The sequence below is a fragment of the Falco punctatus genome (assembly GCF_963210335.1).
Source record: "Falco punctatus genome assembly, chromosome: 15".
NCBI classification, from domain to species: domain Eukaryota; kingdom Metazoa; phylum Chordata; class Aves; order Falconiformes; family Falconidae; genus Falco; species Falco punctatus.
This window is the reverse complement of record NC_137595.1, coordinates 4,789,239-4,811,000: the sequence shown is the minus strand read 5'-3', so window position 1 is coordinate 4,811,000 and position 21,762 is coordinate 4,789,239.

The following is a 21,762-nucleotide window of genomic DNA, read 5'->3' as shown; positions in this document are numbered from 1 at the left end:
TGAGTCATTCTTCCCAAGGGACAGCAGGTGAAATTCTGGGATGATGTCAGTAGTGAATCAACTGATGTTGGCATTAAATCTCTTTCAGTGTAGAAATGACTCACATCGCACATCCAAATTGAAATCTCTTATGAATTTGTTCTACTTACCTCTGGGGCTTACAGGACTGGTCTCTGTGTTCCTTCCAATCTGTCAGAAACTCTACATCTTTATTATCCATGTCCAACTTCTTCTTTAATGGGAAATGTAAGAAAAAAAAATATTGCTCTTTCATGCAGGTAAGATTCCCTTAGTGAATAAGCCCCCAGTCATTCCACTTCTGGACTCGCAGAGAAACAATATATCTGCATGTAACTATAGTCTAAAAGTATTTGCTTCGGGGATCCAGGAAATGAACACACATCTATATGCACACATACATATAAAGGCAGAGCAGTTTTCAAGGGAATTATTGATAACATATGTAAGAAAATATTGGAACATCAAATATTGTAGATAATGGTATTTTCAAAAGCCTAAGGACTTATAAAGCAAGTGTTGGGCTTTCTGTGTCATGGTTAAAAAGTTTCTGTACTGGTGGCTCTGATACTCAGAAAAGTATGAGTGTATAAGACAATATTAATAGAGTATTTATGAGTAACGGTTTTAGTTTTTCTTCACTAGATACCTGAAAGAAGTTGTATCTTTGCTTAAGCATTAAATGGTTCTATTTGTAAAGTGTAGCTTTTAAAGCTTTTAAAATAATTTCCTTTAATTTCTTCACAGATAGTGAACTAGGAGGGGTAAAAAATAGTTCAATTTAAAAAAAAAAAAAAGAATTAAAAAAGAAAATAAAAAGAGGATTTGGTACAAAACCAACAACAATAAAGAACAGGAAAATTAGGAAATAGTACAGATAGTATGACTTCCCCAAAATAGAAACCATGTTGCTAAAAAGTTACACATCACAAACATATCTAACATAATAGGGGCCTCTTTCATCGATGTATCAATAGTGACGAACACTTAGGGGTTTTGATACGAGGCTTGCTGAAGGAGGTATATTACCTCTGAAGCTGATTGTACATAGTACTTTGTTCCCATCTAGTAATGATTTTGTTTGTTTGTTTTCCTATTAATTTACTGGTGATGAACTGAAATTCGAAGAAAAGAAAAAAGGGAGACAACTGCTGTAACTATAGCAGGAAGTGAGTACATCAATGCTGTGCGCAGGATCACCCGATCACCGAATTAAACACAAAACATTATATGTGCACTGTATATACCCTGATTTGGGGTTAAGGTTTAATTTTTTTTATTCATTACCGAACTGACTTTTTTTTCATGCTTTCTTCCAATGTAAGAACTTTCTTTCTAAAGCTCGTGTGTAAAATTGATACATTATGTTAGACTGTGTATAATAAAAATACACACATACAGTACAAAATTATACTGATTTCCCTACCCTGGCACATCCCATTGGACCCAGCCATGGTAAATCATCTTCCCAAGGTCCTGTGAACACTGACTTCTGCAGCAATCCCTTTCTTACATACTTTGTAAAGGTGAGTATAGATAGAGACAACACAGCGGTGTGCCATATTGATATATTCCAGCTGGGTCAACGATGCTGGCTTACAGGATAACCACAAAAGCTTGCTACACAGGTTTTATCACACAGCTGTAAGCCAGGCAGGTATCTTCATTAGCACTATGCTGGGCGAGCCAGGTGCCAGCTTGTGGCATGGCTCACAGCCATGTCCCTTTGTTATTCCCAACCTCTTGCTCATCATATGTCCCTGAGGAAAACTTTGTGAAGAAGCAGGTTAGAGACTTCACAGGGAAGAGAATCAGCCAGTAAGAATGAAAGCAGCAGTAACAGCAGACAGTGTTATGTTTCCAGTTCCGTGCAGTCAGATTTCATTTTCATGAAAGCTTGACTTTGGGTACACAGGAAAAGAAACTGTGTCTGGGTCTTGGCCCAGTATGGGACTGGGGGTGCAAATGGAATTTTTCAGCAAATTTTGTTCTTTCAACTGGGCTTAGGGATTGGCTGGTTGTTAACAATCCTTCCTGCTGCTCACCGTCATTTAACATCTCTCTTTATCTTAATTTCCCTTCCCCTTAATATCTTCTCACCCTCATATGACTAATTTAATTTTCTTTCCAGTAGCCTGATTTCCTCCTAACTCGACTCACAGGTTCAAATGAATCATGTCTTCTGTAGAGACCCAGTGTTCACTCTGCTGTGGTTGCTGTTCCCTTTCCCTACACAGGGTCAACCTTTTCCCTTTAGGTTGCAAATATTTTAGGTACAAATTATCTATATGATCACAGTGGCTACTATTTCAGCACCACCATAATACATGTGTTGAATAATAAACCAACGAAAATTTAATCATGCCCCACAGTCATGCCAAATATATTTCATTTGGAAGTTACAATAGAAAAAAAAACAAATCAGTATAAATGACTCTGTGTATGATTGTGGTCATGTATGTATTCACATTTCTGTGTTTGTAATGTACACACATCTGTGTACAAATTGATACAGGCACCATATTCCCATTACATATTAGTTTTCTTTTGAAAGAAAAGCTAATCATGTTGTGATTCACAATAAAAACACTGTACTTTCAAAGTATTTCAGAATAGACTTATCCTTAGTAGGTTCACAGTTTACAGCTGTGTATTTAAATAATAAAATAAGGGTGCTGAATTTCTGTTTTTCTCTGAAGCAGACAGATTTGTCTTTCTGAAAAGAGGAGAAAAATTGAGAAGGAATTTATATGCAGTGCATCTCTCTCTCACTCTGGATATCAGCTTAAAAATACAGAGGGTTTTTTAGCCAGTTCTGGCAACTTAAACCTTTTTTTTCTGGGAATAAAAAAGCATATACAAAAAACATATGCTATATGCTTTAGGTTCCTAGATGTGGCAAAATATAACTCTCACCTTCCCTGCCATTTTTGAAGCTGATATTCCACTATATCAGACAGCTTTGTGTTTGGTTATTTTTTTTAAAAAAATGATGCTTTTTAGGTATATAACCTGAGAACAAAGAGGCATCCTGGACATACTAGCACTGTAACCTCTGGAAGGAGAAATCTGTGCCTTTTACTGTTTTTGTTGAGAGGCTTTAAGTAAGCCCTTTCATGACTTTTAATATTCAATATTATTATTTTAAAATTACAGTAGCTTACTTAAAGTCAAATATAGTACTTGTGTGTTCGAAAAGGGTTTGTGATAAAAGTAAGAAAAAAGTACAAGCCTAACTAATATCCTGTTATTTCCATAATTATTTTCCTATGATTTTGCTGTAATAATCTCATTCATTTTTATGAGATATGCAGAACTCAGAGCACATATACCACTATATTTTTACTGTTGTCAAAATGAAAAATTATATTTACTGGGAGAAGTGACATTTTTTGCCTTTTGACAAATTCATGGAAATCTCTTTTTTACTTGCAAATATTTGCAAAGTAAGAATTGATACCTTTGCACAGATCTGCCTTGTGAGGTGCTACGACACTTTGAAGTTCTTTGATCATTTTATTTAGTTTGTCACACTCCAGGCTGTTTAAATATACTTGGGCATGTTGATAGACTTATAAAACTGGCTAGCAGGGCTGTCTGTGGGGTAGAATTCATTACTCTAGTATTGGATTTAATAGAACAAAAGATTGGATGTTTATAACAAGTATTTGCAAGTTTTACAATAAAATTTAAAACCAGGTGACACTCCAGTCAAACCTGAATGGACAGCTGTCTTTAATGTCCTTAAACAAATTGCAATGCAAATTAACTGTAGCCTGAAGTTAGATGATGTTTCATACTGTCAATGCTACACTATTCATTTCATAATGCACATAAAATTCTTCATGCTGATGAAAAGATTTCTGCAGTAATTTTTGTGGAGCTCAGAGTAAACCACAAGGTCAGGACAGAATAAAGCAAGCTGTTGACAGTGAACCTATCATCATCACCAGTTGCTAGAGTAAAGCTAGAGTCTTTTTAGAAGATTTCTAGGTGGTAGGTGAGACTTGGAGACAGACAGCCTTTGGCAAAATGGACCTGCTGGAAACCACTGTGGAATATGAATAAAACAGCTCTGCATTAGTGACAAATGTAACTGTTTTGTGTGGCAGACCATACGAGTAAACCAGTGAAAACCTGTGCATTGACCTTCACAAATGCAAAGTCTTCCGATGTGTGACTGTGTAATTTTTAAATGTTTTCAGATTGTAGGAATTGTGTTTTCTCTACAGAGGTGCTATAGCTAATATAGTGTTGTGGAGTAATTTATAATTTTTGTCAGATTGGGTATATAAATATGGAAAGTATTTGCTTAAAGAGGCGTTAGCAGTGCTTTCTTAAACTTTTATTTATCAGTGTTTAGAAGAGGAATAATTAACCAGACAGATTACTTAGCTGTAGTTACATACTTCACTGAAGAGCTCTGGGTCTTCAGCTCAAAGCTGTAAAATTAACTACCAGGCAGTTAAAAATATGTACCTAGCACAGTATTTCATATTTAATGGAAATTCATCAGAAATCCATCAGTCAAAACAGACGCGTACAGAAGGAGAAGTATTATTCTGTCACCTTCTAGTTCTTTCTCAGGCTCAGTGATACCAACAGCATATCTGAAATAGCTGCTATGGCTTTTGCATTTAATGTAACTAAGCTGTTTTATGCCCTCTGAGGACATGGGCCATATTCGTTAGTGGAATTTCTTTTGCTTTGTTTTACCTCTGGTTATACTATGATATATAGAACTTGAACAATTAGCCCAGAAGTGTTATGTGAAATGTCTCTTCACTTCAAGAAAATAATGTTTTTGCTGTGGCCACCATAAATTTGATTCACATTTCATTTTCCTTTTGGCATGTACAAAAGGCACCTTTCTCTTTTCTACAACAGAAATTGCTTTCTGTTGTAGTAAATGCCTGACTTTCAATGCTTCCTGCAAAGGTGAAGGATTCCTTCTGCAGGGAAAATGTCTCGTCTGAAAGTGATTGCTAGGTCTAATCTATAAAAATTTGTCAACATGACTAATTGTAAGATGAGTGGGGATGCTTATTACGTGCAGAATAATGCTGAATATCTTCGCTGAATACGGCGACATATTTCAACTGTGACAGTAACATCTTAAACCCTTTCTCACAGCAGGTCAGGAAAATAAATGTGATTCTGCTTCAGAATAAATGGCATAAATGGTTCTAAAACAGATGACAACTGACAAATTGATGTTTATTCTGTTTAAGAACTGAGACAAATTTTAAATGTTTTTCACAGTGGTCACAGGTTTAGTAGAAGTCTTTTTCCATTTGCTTACAGTTTTGCTAGCACCTTTCTATACTACTTCCTTACTTGTTTTTCTATGCATTTTCTTATCCTCTTAGGAGAAAGAAACAATACAATCCTTAAGGGACAACTGAGATGCAGCTGTTTCTACTGTGCTGGCATTGCAGTTAAACTACTAATGAATACATATTCCCCAAGAGATGTATTACTCAGGGAAATTTTCCAAATTCAGAGTGAATTAAGAAGAAAGAAAAATGAGAAAAGAACCATGGCACCCCCCCAAAAAAAAAATAACACACACCCCCAAAAACCAAAACCAAAACCACAACCCAACAACAAAAAAAACAAACCACTTTTCAGCTTCCTGTTACTTTAGAAATAAACCAAAACAGAAATAATTACCTAGTATAACAGTGGGAAGACAGTCACCAGGTATCAAAGAATAGATAGAACTGGCTCCAGTCTTGCTTCACTCTTTGCCTTTAACACTCTCAGTTTTATAAAGCACCTCAGTACCTTCTGCAGTCATTGGCTTCAGTACAAACTGAAGTTTTCACAAATTGTTTAAGAATTACACTGATCTTTTGAGGTTTCCATAATTTTTTCCATAGGTGGCAAGTTAAGAATCTGATGATAAAAATATGACAAGTCATTTTTTCAAATCCTTTTTTCTTTAGTTTTTATAATACATTGTTTCTTTTCATCGTATCTAAAATATTGTAAATTGAGTTAACGTTCAGATGGTTTTCCTTATGCATGTTTTTTCCTAACCATTCCCTTTCCTTTATAGCCTTTCAAATGAGACCTGTCACTCATTTCTCCCTTGTTGTTGTATGACCAAGATCATCTTGCATGCATAGAGATTGATGCGCTTTGTGTAGTCAATTTTATTGCACACTTAGGAGTCCCTAAACCTCTGTGACCTTACCAGTAGCTGTGAGGATGAAAGTGTATTGTAAAATTACGGAGAAAAGAAAGTCCGAACAACTGTTCCTGTGGTCTGTACATGCAGGGAGGTTATAGTCTGTCAGATATAAAGGCATGGGAGGGCAAATGCAAATGAGGGAAGTTGCGGTATATCAAGGAAAGTCGTTGAGCATTGACATATTATTGTACATGGAAGTTCAAAGAAAGATTTTTTTCAAGAGCACCATTTTGAACCAATCTTGTTCTCTCTAAAGATGACATTCCTTAGAATCCAAAATATTTCACAGTAATACCTTTTCTTTTCAGATAAAAGGGTACCCAATATCTTTATTTTCTGTCTATCACCTAAGATACTCTAGGATCTTTATCAAAGCTATTTAGTCTTATACATTGTTTGCACTTCTGGAATGGATCTAATATGATGCTTACACACCAAGGCTATTAAAATATAGCTCAGATTAACTCTCTGAATGTGTCAAAAACAAGCCTTCTTTCTATGGAACTTTCAAAAGCTATCACCAAAGGCACTCTAAAAGAAATTCAGCTTCCCAAAACGTTCCTCTATTTTATTTCTCCTAACAAGCTATTGATAAAGAGCAGTGTACAAATTAATTGCCCGCTGTAATATTTCATCTGTAGGGACAACTGGAGAACATAAAATCTCACAAATTTCTCAGTATCTTATGGAATTAAGCTCTAACACTTTGCTTTGCCACCTGGATGGCTTGATAAAGTCCCAGGTTGGCGTTTCTTTGCCTCATCAGCTTTCCATCTGCCTCTTTCTCTCATCTGAAAAACGTCTTCATTCCGTACCCATGTTTTCTCCTTGTATTAGTGGTTGCTTTTTGTTTTAACCTTTTAATTTCTATTCTATTCTATTCAACTATGTAAACAAGCCAACGATTTGGCTAAAAGGACAAAAAATTAATACCTGGTTTTGACTACAGAGCACAGTGTGATTCATTCAGTAATGGCTTTTTGTAATTCCTTCCAGGCAGAATAGTTTACTACAGAATAGAAGTAATGTACAAACCTCAAAACTTATCAATTTTCTATGGATAAGCTTTCAAAACTGGCTGCTTAGCTGAACATCATTAAGTTGGAAATCAGGATGTTAAACTCACAAGAACAGTGTTTCTCCTTAATCTTTCAATATTTATTGGTTGATCGAGGGCAGGTTAAGAAACCAGAAAACCAAAATGCATGTTGAACTCCAGATTATAAAGGATGAAACCTGACAATGAATCCTGACATACCTTCATAAGAATAGAAAAAAATCTTTGATAGCATTAATGTAAACTAGAATTTCAGCAGTCTGCTTGCCTAAACTAAGAATGTTTTTCCCAATTCAGAAGGCACTTTTGTACAGGTTCCACATGCATAGAATGTAGTCTTCAGTTTGATACATCTTTAGCTCCAATCTATGTTGCTTGTAACATCTTTGCTAGAAGACAGGACAAATCTTACTTAGGTATGTGTTTATATCACAGGGTCAGTGCTGCAGCTAGAGAAATTCCTGCAAAACCAGCTTTTGTTGTGGGGAAGTAATAACTTGCATCTGTATTTTTTTACAGTGATCTGTGACCCTTTAGATAAGAGGTGATCCAAATAGAGTTATTGTTATACTCCCTTAAACATCAAAATTTAAAGTGCAGAACCACAAATCTAGAATCCTTTGTGAATTATTTCTTTGTTATTAAAAAAACCCCACCTTTATGATAAGGAACTGCATCTGTATGTTAGGAATGCATAACTAATACAAGAAAATATCCCTCTGTCACTTTACAGATGATTATAGGTGTATTCATGCTGGACATCATCTTAAAATCACAGCAAGACTAAAAGGTTCAAATTGTTCCTGTCATGCCTGGTCCTTTAGGACCCAAACACCATGGTGTAATATTAAAAGAAAGATGTTCTTCAGCAGGTGCATGATTTTCTTTAGTCAGTGGACCATTGACTTTCTCTCCAGAAGTTCCATTTTTCTTCAGAGATCTCTAAGGCCCTGAACACATTAATGGTCTCAGTAGGGAACACCCCAATGTCTATTAAATTTAACAATAACAAGTCCCCAGATGAAAGCAATTAGCTGCAGGGATTTGCAGACAGTTCGTGTAGATGTCCTTACCTTGTTTCAGAGAGAAAGCACTCAGGCAGCAAAGTAAAAATGAAAGCAAAATAAAAAGCAGGTTTGCTTTAAACATACCACACCGTATAAAGCCCACTGACTGTGGAACAGCTACTGAGACTATAAGCAGCAGAAGCATTATAAATCTGTATGGTGCAGTCCAATGCTTTTAACTCTTAACTGACAATATATTTGCCAGGTGAGCATTATATGATGCATTTCTTGCTCACTCAGATCTTTTGAAAGCTGTACTTGTGTGTGTATAAGATGTGTGCGGCACTGTGTAGAAATGTATAGATCATCTACACTTGCATGTTAGGTAGAATCTGTAGACACAGAAGAAAGCAAGAAAGCAGAGGTACTGCCAAAAATGTGCTTTCAGTCAGAGATTTAAAAAAAAAAATCAAAAAAAATCAAAGTTTTTGGGAACGTAACTAGCTCATTGTACAGAGTATTTTTATAGTTTGGTTCTGCTTGCTTGCTCAAGATCTCTTTTAAAAATAAAAATCCACTTCATGAAAAAATAATTTTCATAATTATTATTTTATATGAGCTAACATAGTTTTATCGTTATGCCTATGTAATGGAAAGTGGTTATTCTTGACTCTTGTTAGAGAGCTAGAATTAATTTCCCACTCTTACAGTTACTATAGTAACTGCACTGGAAAGCGCCTATTTGGATATTTTTGTTCTGAAATAACTAGACTTTTCAATGTAACTTCAGCTGCTTCCAAAGCGATGAATGTTAGGAGAAGGAATATACATCAGAGAATAACATCTCACCTGAGTTGCATATTGATATGCCAACAGCATTTTACATTCATATCCTGCCTTTGGCATAGTTTACTGAGGTAGTTAAAGTTCTGCAGGTATAACCTACAGTGTAGCTGGAGAGAAGACATGTGAGAACAAGTCACTTGGACCTTCCCTTTCAAAAAAAAATCTTAAATTTGCGTTTGAATGAGCCAACTGAATTTAGCTAACTTGGTGACACTCTAAGAAAGACAATGGAGTGTCAAGGAACCTTGCCTATATCTCATCTTCCTGATTTCTATGAAAGTGATGCATGATAGGCAATATTTAGAATTTTTTTTTCCAATATTTCATTAACTATATAACGATTGTTATATTTTTGAGCACTTGTAAGAAAATTAAAGAAGATAAAAGGCTGTGTTTGGAAAGCTGCCAGACAGGCAGAGATACTCCTTTCAGTATAGTTCAGCAGTTAAGGTACTCAGAAAATAAGAGAAGTGAGTTTGTTCCTTCCAGAGAGCTTTAATCAGTAAGGTTTATGTTATTCAGTGATAGGCATCTGATGGATCTGTTTTGCTTTGTATAAAATAAAGAATGAGGCAATGAGAATCATGGGGGTTTGAGAGTTCATGTGAGAAGGTTCTTCCTGTAACCCACTTAACCTTTCCTTAACCTATTAATAAGAGAGATTCTCACAAATGTCTCTTACGTCATGTAGCCTGGTACCTGGGATGTGAAAAGGGTATGGTGTTGCACTGTGTTCCCTCAAGCTGACAGTGGGTATCTACCAGCCTACCTAAAAAAATGTTAGCAGAGTTCTTTAAATTCTGTAAATATATACTCACTGTTTGAGACTGCCTAAACAGCAAAAGATTCTGACAAATGTGTTGTGCCCAGAGAAACTACAGCAAAACAAAACAATGTTCTACACAAATTTCTTCAGGACATTGTCAGTTAAGCTCTAATAGGTATTTTCAGTGTGTAGTGAGTGGAGAGGTATTTATTTGTTTATTTTTCCCATGTAAAAATCAAATTTATCACTAGAGGTGAAACTACAATTTGCACATTGCTGTTTTAATAGCATTTAACATTTTTTCTCATGCCTAATACTTTTAAAACTTCATTTTTCATCTAACAGTTCATTTGGAAGAGGAAAATATAGCAGACATGATTGACAGTAGTGGCCAAATTAGTCTTTAATCAAAGCCTAAAACTTCATAGATGGAACAATATCTATTTAAAAGGACAAAATGTTATGTCTTCAATTTTGTAGCAGGTAATATTAAGTTAATGTATAACAAATTATTAAGTTTTCATTTCACTTTCCCAAGAGTTTGAGATGTCCAGAGTATTATTTCTTTGCTCCCTCACCAAGCTTTTTTATTGCCACTGAAGTACATGATTGCATAAAATGGCCAAATTGTTTAATTAATTCTTGGTCTATCCGCGTATTGACACTAGTAAATTAAACATGCTTGGGAAGATTCCCAGACACTGAGGCCAACTGGCACAGATCAACCCGGTGCTAATGAAGTTTCCTACCTGCCAAAACAGGGTGGCTGAATGCGAATGGCATTTTGGGAGTCGTCACTGGAAAGCTCTAGCTTGCAATTTAGGCTTGGGGATTATTTGGAAGAGAGCAATTTGGCCTAGGACAGAAGGATTCCCTGAATTATTTTAACAATATACAGGACCATATTTTATTGTCTGGGAATGGTATAATTAACTAGTATAGATGTAGCCACAAATACTATGTGGAAGAAATTCCACTGCCCAAGCACTGCATAAACATAACAGTCACTACTAATGAACAATTAGGTTTGTGTTTTTGATGGTTGATAACAGCAGACATTGTAAAGTGCTTTGAAAACTAATGATAATAAGCTATGTAGAAAAGCTGTGTGATGTTAATTGTGGAAGTAAAAATATATTAGAGATCTGCAGTGCTGTGCCATCATGGCAAATGACACAAGTTCTTCTTTAGATGGTTTCTTTGTTAACTGCTTTTGCTCAGATCCCTCAGGATACTTTATCATTCAGCTTACAGACATTGTTCCAAATGTTCTTTTTTTCTAGCGAATGGAGTAGCTTGGAAACAAAAGCTTCGAACTGACAGTTGAAACTTCACATCACTGAGAACCTCATTATTGGTTTGCAGTAGCTTGTATGAAATTGTTTCTTGATTGCACCAGTCACACACATACATCTCAAACCCTGTAAATATGAAGCTAATCCTCAATATTGACCTCAGATTTTAGAAGAGCCATGGGACAAATAAGGTTTCAGAAGTAAATTGCTCAGCTATTGAGACTTAAAACACATTGATACTAGAATAAAATGGAAATAATTCAGCTGTAATAAAGGGAAGGATTTATCAATGCTTGTTGAGCTATACAGCATCCGTATTATTATAGATAGTATATAAAGAAAAAAAAAGGCACAAAAAAAAAAAGGCACAAACTGTATTTTGCTACTACCTCCTTTAACCCCATAGCCTTAATTAGAACAGATTTGCTCTTACATCAGAACTGTGTCTGTCCACCAAACTCATTGGTACAGCAATTATAGTAAAAGATCTCTGAACTCCGATGATTAAGGCAACATGTTTCTGTGAGCAAACATCGAGAATTTGTGACTCAGACCTGTGCATTAATGTGTAATTGACTGATGCATAATACATAATCCCTGACCATTCAGATCCAAATGCCTTTGATCAGAGCACAGATAACTCAGTTGTTTGTTCAGTATGCAAATGGTCAGTCTTCTTGAAGCTGCTAATTAAACAGTTCTTTTTGTACCCAGGATATTCTTTGATGTGTGTTTTACCAGTTGAACCCATGTGTTGAACTTACGCTATGTATTCCTTTCCCTTTGTTACGAAGCTGTCTTTTGAGTCAGCTTTGAATATCAATAAGCCAGCTGGTGGTTCATCTCTGGTTGTTCATGGTTAGGCATTATTTGTCATTTACAGACGTTCACATATTTCTAAAGGGAACGACCTTTGAAAAATTAAAAATACAAGAGTTATTTTTGTAACATCTTCAAAGATATGTTACAGTCATTCACAGTGCTTTGGTTGGAAATCAAGCAGTTCATGCTGAGCCATCTTTCATATAGGGGGAGAATATCTGTCTTAGTATCTTTTCTATATTCATGCATTTTTCCACTTGTGTACAGTCTGCATACATGCTTTGGAGTCACAGGAATAAGAGACATGATTTATTTGCCTGAATAAAATGAACTGGTACAAATGCACACCAAATAATAAGTTAAATTGGTCCCAGTTTAGATAAACAAAACTACTTCCAAATCCATTTGGTTTCTCATGTTAAACAAGACACATATCGCAGTTCACATAAATAGGCTTTCTGTGTTTTATTTTTGCATTGAGAGAAAGATTGAGACCAAATAATAAAGGAATCTCCTGGGCAAAAAACAGTGGAAGAAAAGATAATTGACAGGGCTACGTATGTAAGGCCCTGCTCCTTTTGAAATCACTGATCACCATAATATTCATCTTGTGGTCATTTAAAGAGACTCCATTTAAGTGATAAGGGGCTGTCTGACGAGCCTTTGGGAAATTAAAAATAACAGATCTCATATATTGAATTTTATTAGTACTTTTCAATTACCTTTCAGTTTCCTTTCATTAATCATGCATCTCCATGAACGATGATAAATTGTAAGTGAATACTCAAATATCATATTTTTTAAAGTGAACTTTAATAAGAACTCATGGCTGACATGAATAACCCTTCAGGAAAATATAAAAAGAAGTTTTGATAATTCTTCAAGTTTGTTGTCTCTAAAGTCATCATTGCTTTACAACAGTACCACAAGAGTCTGATTTTTACATCTGATATGTTCTTGTGTTTTTGCGATGAAATACATATTACATTTTCCTGAGGAATTACAACTAATATATAGATAATGCTTATAGTTTCTGTATGATTATTTACTTAGAGTTAGGTCTGGCGAGTGGATCAATATTTGAAATAAGAGATATTGCCTCCATATGTCCCCCTCCTACTTAAAGCATTCAGCGGGAATTAATTGGTCTTGTATATTTCTGGGTTTGATAGATAATGAATGATTTAGCTGATAGACTCCACTCCCCCACCCCCCACCCGATATTTCTAGTCCATTCTGATCAGAAAAGATGGCTCTCGATTACGATTTTTAAGTGCTTTAGACCTGGAATCATGAAGAGATCAGTATCATTGTCTGCTTTGTTTTCTTTGTTTGTTATATGTTATTTGTTACATGCCATGTGGGGACTTTCTTGGAATCATACTGTGCAGATCATTACCTCTGTTTTCTAGTGGGAATGTCACTGAGAATGCCTGGTTGATCACCTGAACCTGGTGGAGAGGTTTTGCCTATATAAATTCTTGCAGACATAGAGAGGCAGACATTCTTTGATATTTACTCAGATGTGCATGTCACATGCACTACTGCTTTTTCAGACAAAGGAATTTTCATTTTCTTGAGTGGAGGAAATGTTAATGTATCAGCAATTTCCCTGTGTGATTTTAAGGAATTCATCTCAGAAAAAATCCCATAATTAGTTTCCGTATCACAAGTATATGTCCTTTGATCATTCAAATAGTTTTAGTGACTGAGAATCTATCAGATTTAACTAATTTTGGTAGTGTGGTCTTAAAAACAAATCTTGAGTAGAAAACCAAAGAAAAAGGAAGTTCAAACTGGAAGGTAAAAAGTGCAGCCTAGGACATCTATGAGGAAAAGAATGTCTTTCCAACATCTCTTTTAGTTTCATTCAACCACTGATTAAAATGCAATTTATTTTGTAAAAACTAGAAAGTATTTAATGAATTACTAAGATGCTAATTAAGGATTTTTAAAATGTGATTACATGTCTCAAGTTTGATCACATTTATTAGTCTTCAGAATGACATTTTCCATTAAAAAAAAACAAACCTAAACCAAAAAAAACCACCAAACCACAGCTCAGACAAGTCAGAGACATCATGCATATGTAATGTAAAATAATACACCCATTTTTTTCCAACTACATTAAAAATCACATATGTTACATACTAGAAAGAAACCACTGTAAGTATAAGGTAGGAAATAAAATATCAATCAGCCAGATGATACACAGGTAAAATTTAATTTTACATTTCAGAGGAGAAACAGCAAGAGTAAGAAATTGTTGCTGATTAATATCATACTCAAAAATTCATGTCAGACTATTCACAATTTCTATGTGTTTTGATAAGTTTTACTGATATTGAAAGTAACAGTTTCATTAAAGGTAGAAGCATTGACGAGTTAAAGTTAAATAGAATTCCGTATCAATGACGTCAAGAAAACAAAATAATAAAAAAATTCCTGGCTAAGCTTTTTTTCAGACATGCTATACTTGACAAAATTTTGTCTCGTTCACAATAGTGAATAAATTAAAAAAAAAATTAGGGAAGTGCAATGTAGTTTAATTAGCATGTTAATCTTTTCCCTTCCTTATAGACAGGAGCCATAACTCCTTAAATGTAAAGCAGAAAGGTAATTGAGAGGCTTTGAGAAGTTTCTAGGCACAAAAGGACACAATTAGCTGTTGCCTGCAAAGGTTTTTTTTTTTCAAATGTTTTGAAGGATATTTATTATGTACTCATCATCTGCAAGAGAATGGGGAGACTGTCTGGAAAACATATTGTGATAAAAAGAAAGTAATAGACTTCATATGCTAAAAATTATTTAAAATACTTGATAAATGTACTTCATACATTTTATACATGTAATCCATTTATAACAAAAGCTTCTGTTGGAGCTACTCCGTATTTTGTTGATGGCATTTTCAATGTTTTTATGTTAGTAATGCCATTGCTCCTTCATGAGCCTGATGCTTTGCTAATATATTCATCAGTTCACATTTGCTATGCAATTTGTCCTCAATAGATGCAAATTCTTATTTACCAAAATAAAAATCAAAGTTCAGCAGCCTTTTTTGTTAGCCAAGGATAATGAAGAAGATATAAAGGGAAAAAAGAAAAAAAAAATCCACGGAAAGTTGATCCAATGCCTTACTTTTCAAAATATAATAACTTGGTGATAGGTCCTTAAAGGACTTGGAATGGTGATACTAATATTTCCACACTATAGAATTTAATGGCATACCTACTCAAAAGGAATTTTCAACCCCAAATCCTCTTGCATGTGAGTGTTTGAATTAGAAAATGATTTAGGAAGAATAGCCTTACCGGAACAACATATCATCGGAAATTGCAATAATAGTTGATGTGTAGTAATGAAAGAAAACATCTAGACACGTGAAACAGACCTGGTTAGAAAAGTAATTGATAAACTCTAGTTCCTTTGTTTTGTCAAAATCACATTTCAATAACATGTTAAGGAGGACATTTAGAGTGGGGAAAGGAAGTATTTATGTGAATTGTATTTAGAGCAGAAGAATGGGTGTAAGGCCTTGTACCCAAAACCTGATCCTGAAAAGAACTGAGAAGCCAAAACTATTTTTTTATATATATAATATATAAAAAATATATATATAATAATACAAAATTAAATTATATTGCCTAGATCTGCATCAAAACCCCCTTTGAAATTCCATCTTTTTAAAAATGAAGTCACTTAGGGAGTGGCTAAATATGGACCTTTGGAGAAGGAGGGTTTAATGTTCGGCCTTAACTTTTTTTTTCCTTATGCAGTAGAAAATTTAATATAATTAAGGATGTTATAAGACACAAATCATGTTCATAAAGCATTCTGAGAACTCTTAGTAGAAGTCACAATATGAAGTTCATTCTTGCTGTGCTTTACCAAAGTGTATATATGACGACACTGCTTTCCACAGTTGCAATAGAGCCACATCAGTGTATTAACACATTTCCTCTGTTCTTTCTGTTTTTTGAAAGATTTTGTTTCTTCTTCTTATGTATCATGGAAATATGAAGAAATATAAACTTTAAGGTGGCATCTGCCTAAAACTGCCAAGAACCTGCAGCAAATTGTGAGGGGATTTTTTGCCATTTGATGGAAATTATTGCACCCATTTATCAAGACATATTAATGAGTAGTGTTGTATTATTTATCATTCTGAGATCTCGATACATTTTTAGGCAGAGTGCACTGCTCACACACAAACACTTTATACATTTAGCTTTTTCATGTATGCTGAACTCAATATATAAGGCATTTCAAGTTTCTTGAACCCATGAAATACCCAGATACTTTACAATGGGAATCTATGGATCTACTGTTATTTCAAACTACTTGATGTAACATCTCTAGGCTGTTTTTTATATATCTTAGTAGAACTCTGACTAGTGATACCAAGAATCTGCAGGGAAATGATTAGCTGTGAGGTTACAAAGTCCTCTTGCTGCAGACTGCCGGATGCCTTCCTATTGAATAGAGGGTCTTGCTGAGCTTAATCTGTGAGGAATTTTTACAATATTCCTTGAGGAGAATATAGAGGAAGATTCTATGGAGTTAGAATGAAGTGGATGAATATAGTTACCATGCAGATGCCAACAGTCATGGAGCATAGAGTAAATATTTGGAACTGGCAAATAGGCATGTGGAGCAATTTATTTATTTATTTATTTAGTTTGTTTTGTTGTTTTTTTTTTCCCCCCCTAAAAGCTATATTAGTTTTAAACAGTTGGGAAGCTCTACTTTTTGGGAAACTAGAGAGAGGAGCAGGGGAAGCAATATCCAGAAGCGTTTAAACACAGTGTATATCTTCATTAAGCACACTATATAAATCTAACTGCCAGCTACCACAATGCCTTTTGCAGGTTGTATTAATCTCGGTGACAGTTAACACAATGCCCTCAGTATGAATCTAAATGCCAGTTGCATTTCTCCTGATTAACTTTTGAGTAGAGCTGTGCAAAGGACAAGAATTCTGTCTGGGGAAGGATTGAGTTATCAACATATGTCTTCATGCCAGGTAGGACAAACTCACTAATTGAGAAATTCTCTGACCGAAAAAATAGGCAAAAGAACTTTCAGGTTAGTAAGTGGAAAGGATTGATTAAAAAGACGATAGTAATTTAGATAATGCTTTTAGTTTTTATTTAGTTGTACTGTCTATTCTACGTAAATCAAATAAAGCAAGCTTATAATAAGATAAAATATTTGTTTTTCATTTCAAAACAATCTAAAGGAGTTCTTGACCTTTTCTAGTACCAGTACTTTTTACTTAGTTTTTCTCCTAATTAAAATTGATAACCGTATAATTAATTGTTTCAACCTTAGCAGTTACTAAACCCTTCTATAAAGGTGATTCAAATGAAGCCCACACTTCAGTTCAAATGTACCTAGGCCCTAAAGTTGAGAGCTTTGTAAGTTTTCTAAGTTTCTTTAAGGGAAACAGGAGTCACAAAATTAGTCCTTATTAGACAGGGGAAATTACAACTAACCGTACAAAATCACTCTTCTTCCCCGAACATCTTTTGTTTTATATGCACGGGTACTACATCAGGAAATAGACGGCAGCCTGATCCTACTTGTTTCATTATTAAAAGAATACGGTAGAAATTAAATGGCACATCCCCCTCCCCATAGCTAAACACCACTCCGTGTCAAAAGACATAACTTTTTTTCAAGGACTTTTCAGGATTTCGCACAAGTTTGAGAGCAGGCCAAGCAAAGTATGTATGAATTTTGGTATAGGAAATTTGTCTCAATCAATAATTGCTAAAGCTTCTCAAATAAATGTTTGCATGAATAGCTCAGAAGTAATTATGTTAACTTAGTGCTTCCATTTTTATAATACTCATTTAGGAAAAGAACATCATTCCTCTGAACAATTTTTAAGCATGTCTCAGAGAAAAAGGAATTTCTGCATGGCTTTTAGAAAAGGCACATGGCTGTACTTTGCTGATGTTAAAAAGGTTTATACTAGCTACTCAATGTCTTTATTTAATCACTTTGAGTAGTTTGGAAAGATAAAAGTAGTGACAAGTGGTTTAATTACTCTGTAAGAAGCCTTATAAAATAAGACTTCCAACTGTTCTTGAGCCAAATAGGAAACCCTTTAATATGAAGTGCACAAAACAGTTTGATGTCCTATTTTTTTAGACTAAATTGTTCTATTAATTTCCATAAAAGACTAAACAAATGTAATTAAACATACTGAAGTAGTTTAAGTAAACAGGCATTCTTTCTGACCTCAGTATGATCAAACTTTCTACTGAGAAAAGATGTACTTTCCTTTAGATAAGATCCACAGTGTAAACGCAGAATGCTATATTTTGAAGGTCAGCTTTGAATCACATAAACTTTAGCTTAAAAACGCAGTCCTAGTTCTAACTTAGTAATCGGTATTAAATTCTCCATCTTAAAATATACGAATCCCATGGATTAGAAGCAGAAGATCAAACAGAATGCTTTTGTTTTGTGGCAGTATCTTTAGATTTTTATGGTGTCTAGATGAGTAAGTCAATCTTCTTCGAAACAAATATGAGAAGGAAGGCACAAAGTGCTCTCTCATGGCAAGTTTACTTGATTCTCTCATTTTGTTTCTGTTTCATAGCATGGGATGTTCTTCTTGTCTGAAGATGTATAGATCTCTATCTCTGTGTAGGTGTGTGTCTATATAGGTGTATATTTATAAAGGTATACATATAGGTGTATATGTATAGATGTGAGCATATATATTAAAAAAAAAAATTAACTGTTTTAAAGGCATTGCAGTACATTGTGCTTTGGTCAGTGGAAGGAGTTTTCTGCCTGGTTACTCTCACTGTCTTTTGAATATTCCTGGCCTTGTGTATAGCATGGGGGGTGAAATGCTGTCATGAGTGAATGTGCTTTTTTCTTTTTTTTTTTTTCTTTTCTGTGTACAATTTTCATTGTAACTCAATCAACATGAAAGCATTTAGTTTGGGCAATGGTTGTGATTTAAAGAACGAAGTCAAAATTTCTTAGTGACTAAATATCCTTTATTGGCAGTGCTGGATGCACGGGGATCCTTCTGCCTAACGTGCATGTCTAAAGTAACTAACTATCTTATTTATACAATAAAACAATGAATATTCCATTAACGCCTATACATATTCATTACCTAACCCCGCCTACTCTTGCTTCTTGCTTCGTATGTTAATTAGCTTATCAGCCCTTTGCGCTTGCGTAAATTCCTCCAAGAATTGTGGGCAGGGGTCTTCCGAGACATGGGCAGCGGTCTCTGGGAGGAAGGCTGTAGGTCTTCCTTATGGTGTACTTTTCACCTTTTGCCTGGTATGTGATGGTGTTGCAAGTTTGCAGTGTTCTTATCGGTCTGAGCTAATTTAGGTCCTTGTCAACCATCTGTTTCTTCTGCTTGTTTCTTTCAGTCGCTCCCTCTAGATAACTTACAAACAGGCCCCTTGTTAGAGAAAGTTAGAGAAACAAGACTCCTTCTTTCATCAGTTATTTCATTAATTATTTCTTTCAGACTATGGTTACATGACCTAATTACTATACCTACATTCTTTGAGTAAATGTAAGTTCTTAGCCTTGGTACAGGGCTGTACAGAGGATTTTATAGCAGCTTTTGCTGTGCAACTACTAGTTTCATTAGAATATATTTCTTATATTCATTATATTTTAACTACAAGGTTTATTCTATCCTAAAGTGAATTCATACAATATCAGTTGTATTGCAAAGGTATGCTTAAAAATAGGAGTGCTGTTTGGTTACTGATTTATGTTATGTTTGAAGAGTACAAGACTGCTGAGTGACATGCTGACTTTTAAATTTTGATCCTTAGAAACACTCTGGACTATGGCCAGAGCTGCTAGGAACTATAAACCATTACAACATTTCCACAAATACTTAAAAACTGCCATTTCTCTCTTCTGTCTCTTAGATATTCTGTGCCTGTATTATCTAAGCATCTTCCAACGTTCAGTGCAGGACCTTTATTCTGACTTTACTTCAAATATTAGCCCTTAGAAATGTTTCTTGGTGATGGGAGGAAGGTTTTTCCTTAATATGTGTTTACTTCAATTATCTTTTCTCATACAAATGAAACTCCTGGCATAAGCTTCTTTTGTGACATACTAAGAGTTGATGAATCTTGTTTTACGTTAGGTCCTGAAGGTTGTGAGCTTTGTCAGCCTGAAGATGTGGTGGTAGTTTGTAGTTGCTGGCGAGCTGTCAAGGAAAGCCTGTATCCCCCGGGAGAAAGCAGGCAGCTCTCTTCTCCCTAGGGAGCAGAACAATCCAGGGCAAATAAGATACTTGGTACCAGCTGCAGCTTCTTTTAAGGCTGATGCATAAAACCCTAGATACTTTGTTTTGGACTGAAGAAGTCTAGAGATAATTAAGTTCTAAACACATATATAAAAAAAGTGTCAGGAGTTGGAAAAGTCTGTATTGTGTGACATATTTGAATACACACACACACTCATGAGGTGTCTGTGTGTTCAGATGTGTATATATATACACATAGTAGTCCAAGCTACCTGGCAATTATCAAGCAATAACAAGAAATCCTGATTTTTTCCATAGTATTTTGGTGGTTTACAAGCAGATGTTCTCCACTGAAGGAAGCACGCAGTGCTGTCAAGTGTTTCTGCTCTAACATTACCCATGTCTTGCTTAGATTCACCAGCAAGATACTGGACTAGCTGGTGGTACTTCATATGGTGTGAAAGATAAATAGAACTGACTGCTACCTCCATATGGTGGGGATTTGACTTCAAGAAATCTCTCAAGTGCAAATAGAATTTCTGTAGGACAGAGAAGCAGCATCAACTTCAGTGAAAAAGTAAATTTATAAAATCGAATACTCTGTCCTCTAAAATATTTTCTGTGAATAATATTTTTAGACAGGTGGTAGCATTCAGATGACTTTTGCCAAAACCTGATGGCATATCTAGGTTGTATGACCTCTAGCTGAAGTTGATTCATTAGTACCATTATCTGTTCGTATCCAGGCCTAATCTATGACTGGAAGAGATGTGGGATGCTGGCAGAGTACATTCTTCCATGTGATCCTTACCTCGGTCATGAGAAGGAGTTTTAATTCTGTTTAATAACTGGCCAGTCCAGCTGCATCAGCAAACAGCTGCTTAAAAACTATGTTCTACTGTAAAATTGTTTTTATTAATTGTATACGATTTGTGTGTTTCCCATAATATTTGCTGTTCCACAGTGTCTTGTATACTGCTAACATTGCATAAAATACCACATACATAAATGCTCAGTTGCTGCAGGAGAACTGGAGTTAACTAAGCACTGTAAAAGTGAAATATGAAAAAAAAAAATCATATTGGTATTTCAATTTGTACCTTAATTGTACTGAATCATTTACTAAATCAAAGACTGCTGAGTAAAGTGATGATTTCACTAGAAGTTGACTATTAAAGGAAAATGCCAATTAAAAGAAAAATTGAAAAGTTCAAACATAAAGATACCTTTGGCAGCAGTAAACCAGGACTCATATGTTCGCCAACAAAGGTAATTTTAAATCCTCTTATTAGAATTTGTGAATGTACTGCTTTGTTTTGTTAATGACTAGCTTTTGAGCTATAGAGTATCTGGGAAACAAAAATTTCTCTTCCCCCCCCCCCCCCCCAATGTATTTTCAAAACAGGATTCTTCAGCTATCATGACCATTTATCTTCTATGGACTTATTTAATTACTTTTTTTTATTCTAGTGTAGTTTTGGAAATGTGTATGTCAGCTGTAGAA